At 35.2% G+C, this 10,324-nt stretch overlaps 1 pseudogene; it reads right to left on the reverse strand.

The window, feature by feature from the left end:
* Nucleotides 1–5,352: 5,352 nt before the first annotated feature.
* Nucleotides 5,353–9,403, reverse strand: LOC100923917 (annotated as a pseudogene).
* Nucleotides 9,404–10,324: the final 921 nt, after the last annotated feature.

Raw genomic sequence — 10,324 nt, forward strand, 5'->3', positions numbered from 1 at the left:
TCAGAAGGGGTGACAGAGGTGGAAGCTCCCAAAGTTCCAATAGGTCTGTAACAGAATAGAAGGCAAGAAACTTGCAATGGCTTATCTCTTCTGTTGAGAGACAGAAGGGAGTGGGGAGGGGGGGGGGCCTCAATTCTCTCAGCACTAGTTAACAGCTAATAAATTCTTGGCCCATTTAAATAACAGGGGAGCTCTATTATATTATTCATGGAAGTCACAAAAAGCATTTTTCCAAATTAAGTTTTATACATTAAAATTTCTCCCTTAAATAAATTTCTCTTTCTATGGACAACAGGTAAGATAGTTCTTTGAAATTCAAATTGCAAACTGGCTTTGAAATTTAGCCCAAACTGACTTTCCTTTCTCTAATTTGCAGTTTTGTGAAGTAGAGAAATTGAGGGAGGGAAAACTGTAGTTGAGGATTGTAGAGGTATATAATTGGGACTGGGAACAGGTCACCAGAAATAGGAAGACCTCCTTATGAAGTGGGATAGAGATGTTGGTTCAAATATTTCCCTTTTCTTCCTTCTTTCCCTTGTATGCATATATTTTGATGTTTTTTTCTTTGCCCATATTCTTTTCATCCCAGCTAAGGAAGAAAAGATAGATTTACCATTTAATTCTTGGCAAGGAGTGATTTACAAAAGCAAAGCTAATAAATTCTGCATCATGTGGTCTGCGTGGATTTAACCCTAAATCCTGTCTAGTGCTTCTATAATTTATTATAAAAATGGGTAGAAGCTTCATCTTCTTCTGACAAGTAATTTGAAATCTACTCCAATTAACATCTATACTTGAATCAGCAAGTCTAATATGACTTATACTAAAATTTCTAATTTCAAAGTACACACCAATTAAAAAACTTCTTTCAAAATTGATTTGTACTTAACTTTAATTTGTAAAACTCCAAAGTATCTAATTAGATATTCTTTATTAAAAATTATTGAGTATTTTATTTTTTCCAGTTACATGTAAAATAATTTTTAACATTTGTTTTTTAAACTTTGAGTTTCAAATTCTCTCTTTTCCTCTCTACTCCTCATTGAAAAGGGCAGCAATTCTATATAGGTCTGTATCTGTGATCACGCAAAACATTTCCACAATAGTAGTATTATGAAAAAACACAGACAAAAAAAAAGACCCTCAAGAAAAAATAAAGTTTAAAAAAAATTATGCTTCAATCTGTATTCAGACATCATCAGTTATCTCTGGGTATGGACAGCATTTGACAGCATAAAGTCTTGCAGATCTTAGATCATTGTATTTCTAAGAATAGCTAAGTTATTCACAACTGATCATCTTAAATATTGCTGTTACTTTCTAAAAGTACTTTTCATTTTGTGTCAGATCATGGAAGTCTTTTCAGATTTGAAAAGCATCTTACTCATCATTTCTTATAACACAACAGTATTCCATCATGATCATAGCCCACAATTTGTTCAGCTATTCCTATATTGAAGGGCATTTCCTCAATTTCTGAACTTTGCCATCATTTATAGAGCTGCTATAAATATTTTTTGCACGTATAGGTCCTTTTTACTTTTTTGTTTTTTACATATTTTTAGATACAGACCTAGAAGTTGAATTGCTAGGTCAAAGGGATATACGTAGTTTTATAGCTCTGTGAAGATAGTTATAAATTGCTCTACAGAATAGTTGAATCAGTTCACAATTTCACCAACAATGCATAAATCTCATTTTTCTCATATCTTTTCCAGCAGTTTTCCTTTTTTATCCTGTTAGCCAAACTAATAGGTATGAGGTATTCATACCTCAGAATTGTTTTAATTTGTATTTCTCCAATAAAGAGTGACAGCATTTTTATATGACTATAATCATTCATATATTCATCAGAAAATTGTATCTTTTGATTATTTATCAGTTAGTGAATGGCTTTTATTTTATGTATTTGATTCATTTCTCTATATGTTTAAGAAATGAGATCTTTACTAAGAAACTTGTTTAAAAATTTTTTTCACATTAATATTACTAAATGTATTTCCCTCCATCCTATTCTCCCCTCCCCTGTTTATTCTATTCTCTCTCATTTCTTCCTATCCTTCCTCAAAAGTGTCCTCCCTTCTATCACCACCATTCCCTGTGTTTTATCCTTGAGGTGAAGATAGGCTTTTATATCTAATTGAGTGTGTGTGTTATTCCAAGACAATTCTGATAAGAGGAAGGACTCCTCATTTTTACTCATATCCCCTCTTTTTTCCCCCACTATAAAAGCCTTTTTTTGCCTCATTAAAATAATTTACCCCATTCTGCCTCTCCCTTTACAGTATATTTCTCTTACTCCTTAATTTTATTTTATTTTGATAGCAATCATTCATATTTAATTCATACCTGTGCCCTTCTATTTATACTCCTAAGTTCCCCAGTAATGAGAACATTCTTATGAGTTACAAATATCATCTTCTCATGTAGGAATAAGCAGTTTAACTTAAGTTCCTAATGATTTCCCTTTCCTGTTTGCCTTTTTATGCTTCTCTTGAGTCTTTTATTTGAAAATCAAGTTTTCTATTTAGCTCTGATCTTTTCATCATGAATGCTTAAAAATCCTCTGTTTCATTGAATATCTACCTTTATCTACCTTTGCCCCAGAAAAATTATACTCAGTTTTGCTGGCTGTGATTTTCAGTTGTAATCCTAGCTTCTTTGCCCTCCAGAATATCATATTCTAAGCCCTCCAGTACTTTAACGTAGATGCTGCCAAATCTTATTTTAACCTGACTGTGGCTTCAAAATACTTGAATCATTTCTTGCTGGCAGCCTGCAATATTTTCTCCTTATCCTGGGAACTCTGGAATTTAGCTATAATATTCTTGGCAGTTTTCATTTTGGGATTTCTTTCAGGAAGTGAGCAGTGGATTCTTTTCATTTCTACTTTACTCTCTGGTTCTAGAATATCAAGGCAGTTTTCCTTTTCTATCTAGGCTTTTTTTTTTTTTTAATGATGACTTTCAGATAGTTTAATAATTTTCAAATGATCTCTCCTGGATCCATTTCTCAAGTCAGTTGTTTTCTCCATGAGATATTTTACATTGTCTTCTATTTTTTCATTCTTTTGATATGTTTTATTGTTTCTTCACTTCTCATAAAGTCATTAGCTTCCATTTGCTCAATTCTAATTTTTAAGGAATTATTTTTTCAGTGAATTTTTGTACTTCCTTTTCCATTTGACCAATTTTAATTTTAAAGAGTTTTTTTTTTTTTCCTTCAGTGAATTTTTGTGCCTCTTTTCCCACTTGATCACTTCTGCTTTTTGAAGCATTCTTTTCCTCATTGGCTTTTTGTACCTCTTTAACCATCTGGCCAATTCCATTTTTAATGTGTTATTTTCTTCATTATTTTTTGTGTGTCTTCCTTACCGAGCTGCTGACTGATTTTTCATTGTTTCCTGCGTCACTCTCATTTCTCTTCCAAATATTTTGCTCTCTCTCTTAATTGATTTTTAAAATCAATTTTTTACTTTGTGCTCCCCCATAATTCATATTTTTCTCAGAAGCTTTGGATGTAGGAGCTTTGATTTAGTTATCTTCTGAATGTGTGTTTTAAGCTTCCTTGTCACCATAGTAACTTCTATAATCAGAATTTTTTTTCTATTGTTTGCTCATTTTCCCAGCCTTTTTCTTCACTTTAACTCTTTGTTAAAGTAATGTTCTGCTTCCAGCCTGGAGGTCGTGCTGTCCCAAGCTTCAGGAGTTTTGTGTAGCCGTTTTCAAAGATAATTTAAGTGACATGGAAGTTTCATTTCTTCCAAGATAATCTGATCTAAGGAAATATGTGTTTACTACTCTCGTGGATTGTGTTCTGGTCAGTGAGCAACTATAAGCACTCCTTTCTGTCCCAAATATAGGAAGAGGATCCCCACTTCACCAACTCTGATGTGCTAGTGTTTCTCCTCACCCTGGGACTGCCACCCAGATCTGAGAATAGCCAAAGCAACAGAATTCTGTCTCAGTGCTAGCAAGGAAACTACTGTAACCTCCTTCTGGCCAGCTGTTTAACTCCTTTGTCATCTGTGGGTTGAGAGCTCCAGAATGTGCTAAAATAGTATGTACTAAATTGTATTCCATTCTCACCTAAGTGCAACAGACCTTTCTTGCTGGCCTTCTAAATTGTCTTTAACTAAAATTCTGCTGCTCCAGAAGTTTCTTTGTAGCATTATTTAAACTTGTTTGAAACAGTTTTTGGAAACAATTCAGGCAAACTGCTTCCTTTTCTCTGCCATTTTGACTCTGCCTCTAAACATTCTAATAGGACTTATTTACCTTTTCGTTGTTTCCTTATTTACATAAGCTTACGTAAATTGTTCTCATTCCGTGAACCAGGAGTTGTTGTGGTTGTTGTATTTTTTTCCCTTTGTAATTTTTTCCCTTTGTAAAACTACTTTTCGAACTAGTTTCAGTTCCCTTTTCTCTAATCAGTGAAATTACCTTCCCCCTCACACTAAAACAATAAATCTTTCACTTTACAGAGAAAGAATGAGAAAAGGTCTAAGCATTGTTTCCCTGCAGCTTTCACAGTTCTATTCTAATTTTGTTCATAAAAACATTCAAACCACATTTTGGAAATTCTCAGTAGAAAACAAATTTCAGTTACAAATATAGTCTCTAATTATTTTGCAATACCATAAATTTCTGCAAACTAGGAATAAAGATTCTCTCTTATTTGTGTGTCTCCTGTCTGCCATTTAATTTGATAAGAGTTAAAAGAAAAAGAGAGACAAATAATTTTTCAGACAAAAAAGCATCCCAAAACTAGAAAATAACATCATATATGGGGAATACAATTAGATTAGTTATAACAGCTGTAGCATCATAGATGGAGAAGGCAATATGACTGGTAACAACATTTGAAGCCTCACAGGCATGAGGAACAATAGGATTGGCTAGAAATTGGAAATGCAAGGTAGCAACAACTCCTCCTTCCATCTAGGGTATTCTGATTGATTTAGTCCAGCTGAAAGAATAACTAATGGTATATAGATAAAGGATTTCTTCTAATTATACAAGGACATCTATTGGTGTACAGGTAATAGGTTTTTTTAATTAAAGTGATTTATAGGGAAACGGAACTTTTAAACTTATCTCAGAGAGGAAATCTGAACTTCTGAACTCATGAACTCATGAAATTAAATCAAAGGCAAAGAAACTTGACTTTGTCAGCTATACAAAATATTGGCAGTTATATAGAATAGACTCAGTTACAAAAAAAAAATCAATTTTATTTTCTCAATACTGAACCTGATGTTTTTTTTAATCCTGATTTCACTTACAGTAAGCTTAAATCCTAAGATTGTATTATTTTCTTTCTTTTAAACAACAGTTGACCAAGAGTCAATGATCACTGTAATATTCCCCATTAACCACTTAAGCTGGATGTGTCAGATGGTCTTCCCATTCTGTTCACTCCCATAGATGCAAAGCTCCCACTACTATAATAGCTGCTGTTCATTGCTGTAGAGGGCTGAAACTATTGGGTTGATGCACTGAGGTCAGGACTGCCCAGCGCTTGAGGCTAACTACTGATTGGACAATACTCTATGGGCATATGCTTGGAAAATGGTCCTTTCCACTATCCTGTGCTGGCTCAATGATTGGTGTATAGAGGATTGTAGGAGGGAACGGGGGGGGGGGGGGGAGAAAAGCTAGCCAGGGACACACTCTGGGCGGTAGATGAAGGAGAAGGGGCCACGGAGATTCTGCTTCCATCCTGTTCAATCCTTCGCTGCTTGGCTCCCTACACAGTCTTCATTTGAAAAATCACTGGAATTTTCCTGTAAAACTTAGTCACAGCCACTCATCCTGCTTTGACCGCCGTAGTCCCTCTAAATCCTACTCAATAGCTGGCTAAATGAAACACTAAATGAATTCGTTTGATAAGTCCATGCCTTCCATCATTTGGCTGCCATTAGCATTCTCGCTTGCTCCTACTGCAGAATTCAAAAAAAGTCCTACATAGCTTTGTTACGTATTTGTTTTGTCTTTTGACAAAGCTGCCACAGCATCTTCATGAGAATCAAATTCAATAACTGCTTCTCCAGTCACTCTGCCATCAGATTTAATTTCACTGTGTACTCTGAGTTGTCATGAGAAAAATTATAAATTATCAATTTATATTATATGTAATATAAATTATATATTACATATATATATAAAAATTATAACATTTTCAGTAGTTCTATAAGGTAATCCTTTCAAGTACACACAATAGTTTGTTATACTCTAAAAAGTGGACCCATCATCTCCATATTTATGATCAGACATTTCTAAACACACACACCACACACACACACACACACACACACTAATTGAAGTCTATTCCAAATCTATCCAATTCAAAGTCTTATCTACTATTATAGCTATCATAGTCATAATGGCCTGCATAGCCTCCACCACAGGCATCTCACCTCAGTTTTTCAAACCAATGCCGTCATAGCCATTACCAGCTCCTGATCTGTACAATGACCTGGCAACTGCAAAGCCATTAGCTCTCAAGGAGGGTATAATGAGTACAGATTTCTGCCCAACCACTCTTGAAGATTTTAATTCACCTCTTCCTCCCTTGTGTTTCTTTAGAGCCTATTCAGCTATTTCCTGTGAAGCAAACTACACAAAAGCCTTCTCCATACTCCTCCCCCTGGAAATCTATGTTATCCCACTGGAAGGCAATGTTATCCAATTTGGCACAATTTCCTGGAAAACAAATGGAACAATTTCTTCTTGCTGTAGCCAAATGGGAATTCTATAAGGTGCACAAAGCCATTACTGGCAAGATCAGGACTATTTGAACCAATATGCTGCAACATCCAATCCATTCCAACATTATTTGACTGGAATACTTCAACATATTTGTGTCCCATTGTTTCTCTCATTTTTCAGCGCCAATATGATTTCATCCTCTGATTCAAGTTCAATAAATGCTTTTCCATTTGATGTGCCTTCTTAGGCATAAATGAAACAAGTGTCTGATGCTCCATTTTGAATTTGTCAATTCCAAGAAGAAACACAGGGCTTTAATGGCCAAGTAGGAGCAGGGCAAATGGAACTTTACCATGAAATCTTCTCCACCGTCACTGTTCAATTTGTTCAGCAAGTAGTAGCAGTTGAATACTTTATTTTGACATGATTTTGAAAAAATGCTTATTAATTTTTTTTTTTTTTTGCTGAGGCAATTGGGGTTAAGTGACTTGCCCAGGGTCACACAGTCAGGAAGTGTTAAGTGTATGACAATAGATTTGAACTCAGATCCTCCTGGCTTCAGGGCTGGTGCTCTATCCACTGCACCACCTAGCTGTCCCAATGCTTGTTAATTTTTAAGAATTAACTTTAAACGTCTAGTCTGGAAGCATCTATTAAGTACCTATTGTATGTTAAACACTGGGTGTGCAAAAGAAAGAGGTAAAAAAAAAAGTCCCTGCTCTTGAGAAGGTAGCTCCCAGTATAGAGGGGGAAATAGCATGCCAATAATAATGTAAAAACAAGGTAAAAATAGAATAAGTTAGAGGATGTCAACAAAGGGAAGGCACTAGCATCAGAACTATTTGAAAAGGATTATTTAAAAAGGTAGGTGTTAAGGACCTTCACCCTAAGGTGAAGGGGCAGGTCAATTCTCTGGGAGCCTTCATAGCTGTGAATCATAACATCTGAAGGAATTGCAAAGCAGCCTTTACTGACACCGGTATTCCTTGTGGACTGAGAATGAAATAAATTAGAGGCAGAGGGAAGAGGAGAGAGGTCAGAGAATGCAATTGCCGCTCAGTCTTCTTGTATCATCATCATCCCCTCATGTGAAGGGATCCATTCAGCTGGTCTGAGTTGGATCCCCAGCAGCCACTGGCAGGTGGCTCCCATAACATCCAGCAGCCACCAGAAGGTGACTCCTGTATCACAACAGGTAGGACTTCAACTGAAACCTGAAGGAAGCCAAAAGGTGAAGATGAGGAGGTAGGGAATTCAAGGCAGAGGAGGACAGCCAATAAAAATGCTCAAAGCTGGAAAATGAGGTATCTTATGGGAGGAGCAGCAGGAAGTATCACTGAATTATAGAGAATTTGGAAGAGAATAAACTATAAGAGGATTATAGGGACCATGTCATGGATGGGCCTTAAAAGCAAAGAAGAAGATTTTATATTTAGTCCTTGAAGTAATAAAAAACCACTGGAGTTTATTGAATAAAATAAGTTATATAGAAATATTACTAAACAAATAGTATATATGTTATAAAACCTGACATTTATAAAGGAAGATGGGGAATGGACCTGCAACTGAATTGTCATGGAGAACCAATTACCATTGTATATCAATACCTTTTGGCAACTTACACTGTCAGAGTTGACAAGGACATGGAGAGGTTAAATTGCTTGCCTAGGAACACACAACCAATATGAGTCAAGGGCAAGATTTGAACCCAGATCTTTTTTTTGCTCTGAAGCTATTCACTACACCATATTGCATTAAGATAAAGATGAAATCATATTATATTTATTATTTTTTTCCTAATTTTATTTCCTAATAAAATATTATTAGTAGTAATTTTGTCTTAGTAAGAATGTTGTAAGGATATTTCATTATTGCTTAAAATCTTAGTTTAATGCTTTGTTATATAATTCAAATGTCTGATTCTCTGTTCAGTATTTTTTAGAAAATTAGTTTTAATGACTGTCGTAGGCAGAAGGAAAAGAAAATAAAGACATTTCTGAAATAGCTATAGCTTTAAGCAGAAGCCCATCATTGGCTTTAGTCACGAATTCAAAATATGTTTGTCTATCCTATCAACCAATTATACAAAGGTTTTATTGGCTGAAATTCAGCTAATAAATTTCCATCTTCCCTGATGCCAATCAAACCAACAGCTCTTGAAAACTAATTGGAAGATATTGCATTGATACATGCTTAATAAATGGGATCAAAACCTACGGAAACATCATTTTTACATAATTTTTAAAAGTTTAGGAAAGTTTGTTTCCAATTTTTTAAAACGTGCCATTAGGTGACTATTTATAGATGATGCACATTGTTTTCAGTAATGGAGATGAGAAAGTATCCCAGGAGGAAAAGGTGATATTAGTGTTACATTTGCCAGAGAGACCAAGAAGGATGAGGGTTGGGAAGAGATCATCAAATTTAGCAATTAAAGCTCATTGGTAACTTTAAAAAGGCAATTGGAGTAAGAATTCAAGGATAATTAGATGATTAAGAACCTTGGAGATAGGAAGGATTATGGTGCCCTCCATGGAGACAGCCATGTTCAGGAGTGGGATGGGGGAGGTGGATAGAGATCTGCAATGCAGATCACAGCCATCCAGTCCACTTCCTGTGCTACTCATTCTTTTTCATAGAATAAAAAATGAAAAAGGAAAAGAGAAAAATTCAGTGTCTTACTCACTGGCCATTTCCCCGTAGGGAAGAGCCCCTTGGATGGACAATCGTAGAAGCCATGCTGTAGGTGATCTTGGAGGCAGAGTATGGTAAAAAAAGGACATTATGTGTAAAAAGGGACATTTGGACTAGATGGTCCCTGACCCATTCTAAGATGAATGATCCTTTTCATATAGAAGTGCTCATATATACAATATACAAGTATATATACTCAAAAGTATGTATATTTATACATATATATTCATATATACATATATATATACTCATAAATACATATGTAGATATTTGTGTGTATACATACTAACACGTCTGAGGATGCACACAATACACGTATATATGTGCACATACATGAGTATATATAATATGTATTAAACATTATGAATACATTTGCTATTATCCAAATGAGAGTATAAAGAACTTAAAATGCTATATAAGTATTAGTTATTATCATTAATTTTGTTATTATTATTATTCACATAAATGAGCCCTGACATGCCCTCCCATATCACTAGAAGATTTTATTTTCCTAAGCATCTGCTCTAAATACAGCAGTTTATGGCCTGAGAACATTAAGTGGGTACTGTGCAACTCCACACTGATTTTTAATATCCCCTAGTTTCCCCTGATGCTTGTATGAGTTAATGACAATGCAGCTGTCCCTTTTGTTGTCATCAGCTTTCTTATTTCTGTGTTTACCAAGCTAAAGATTAACAGTCAGTCTTCAGCGGGAGTTTGCCCTGTGGGATATTCACTCCATTAAACAAGGTAGTGATTTCAGTAGTAACAAGGTCTTCCCCCACTTCAGCTGGAAAGATCTTTGGTTGAGGTCAAATTTCCTTAAGGATATTTTCCTAGCTGCATCTACAGTTTACTTGGGCTCATTAAAGATGCCATTTTGGTTCCCAGAATCTCTTTCTCCTCTCCTAGGAAGATGG

Source organism: Sarcophilus harrisii, chromosome 2 (genome assembly GCF_902635505.1).
Source record: "Sarcophilus harrisii chromosome 2, mSarHar1.11, whole genome shotgun sequence".
Classification (NCBI taxonomy): Eukaryota; Metazoa; Chordata; class Mammalia; order Dasyuromorphia; family Dasyuridae; genus Sarcophilus; species Sarcophilus harrisii.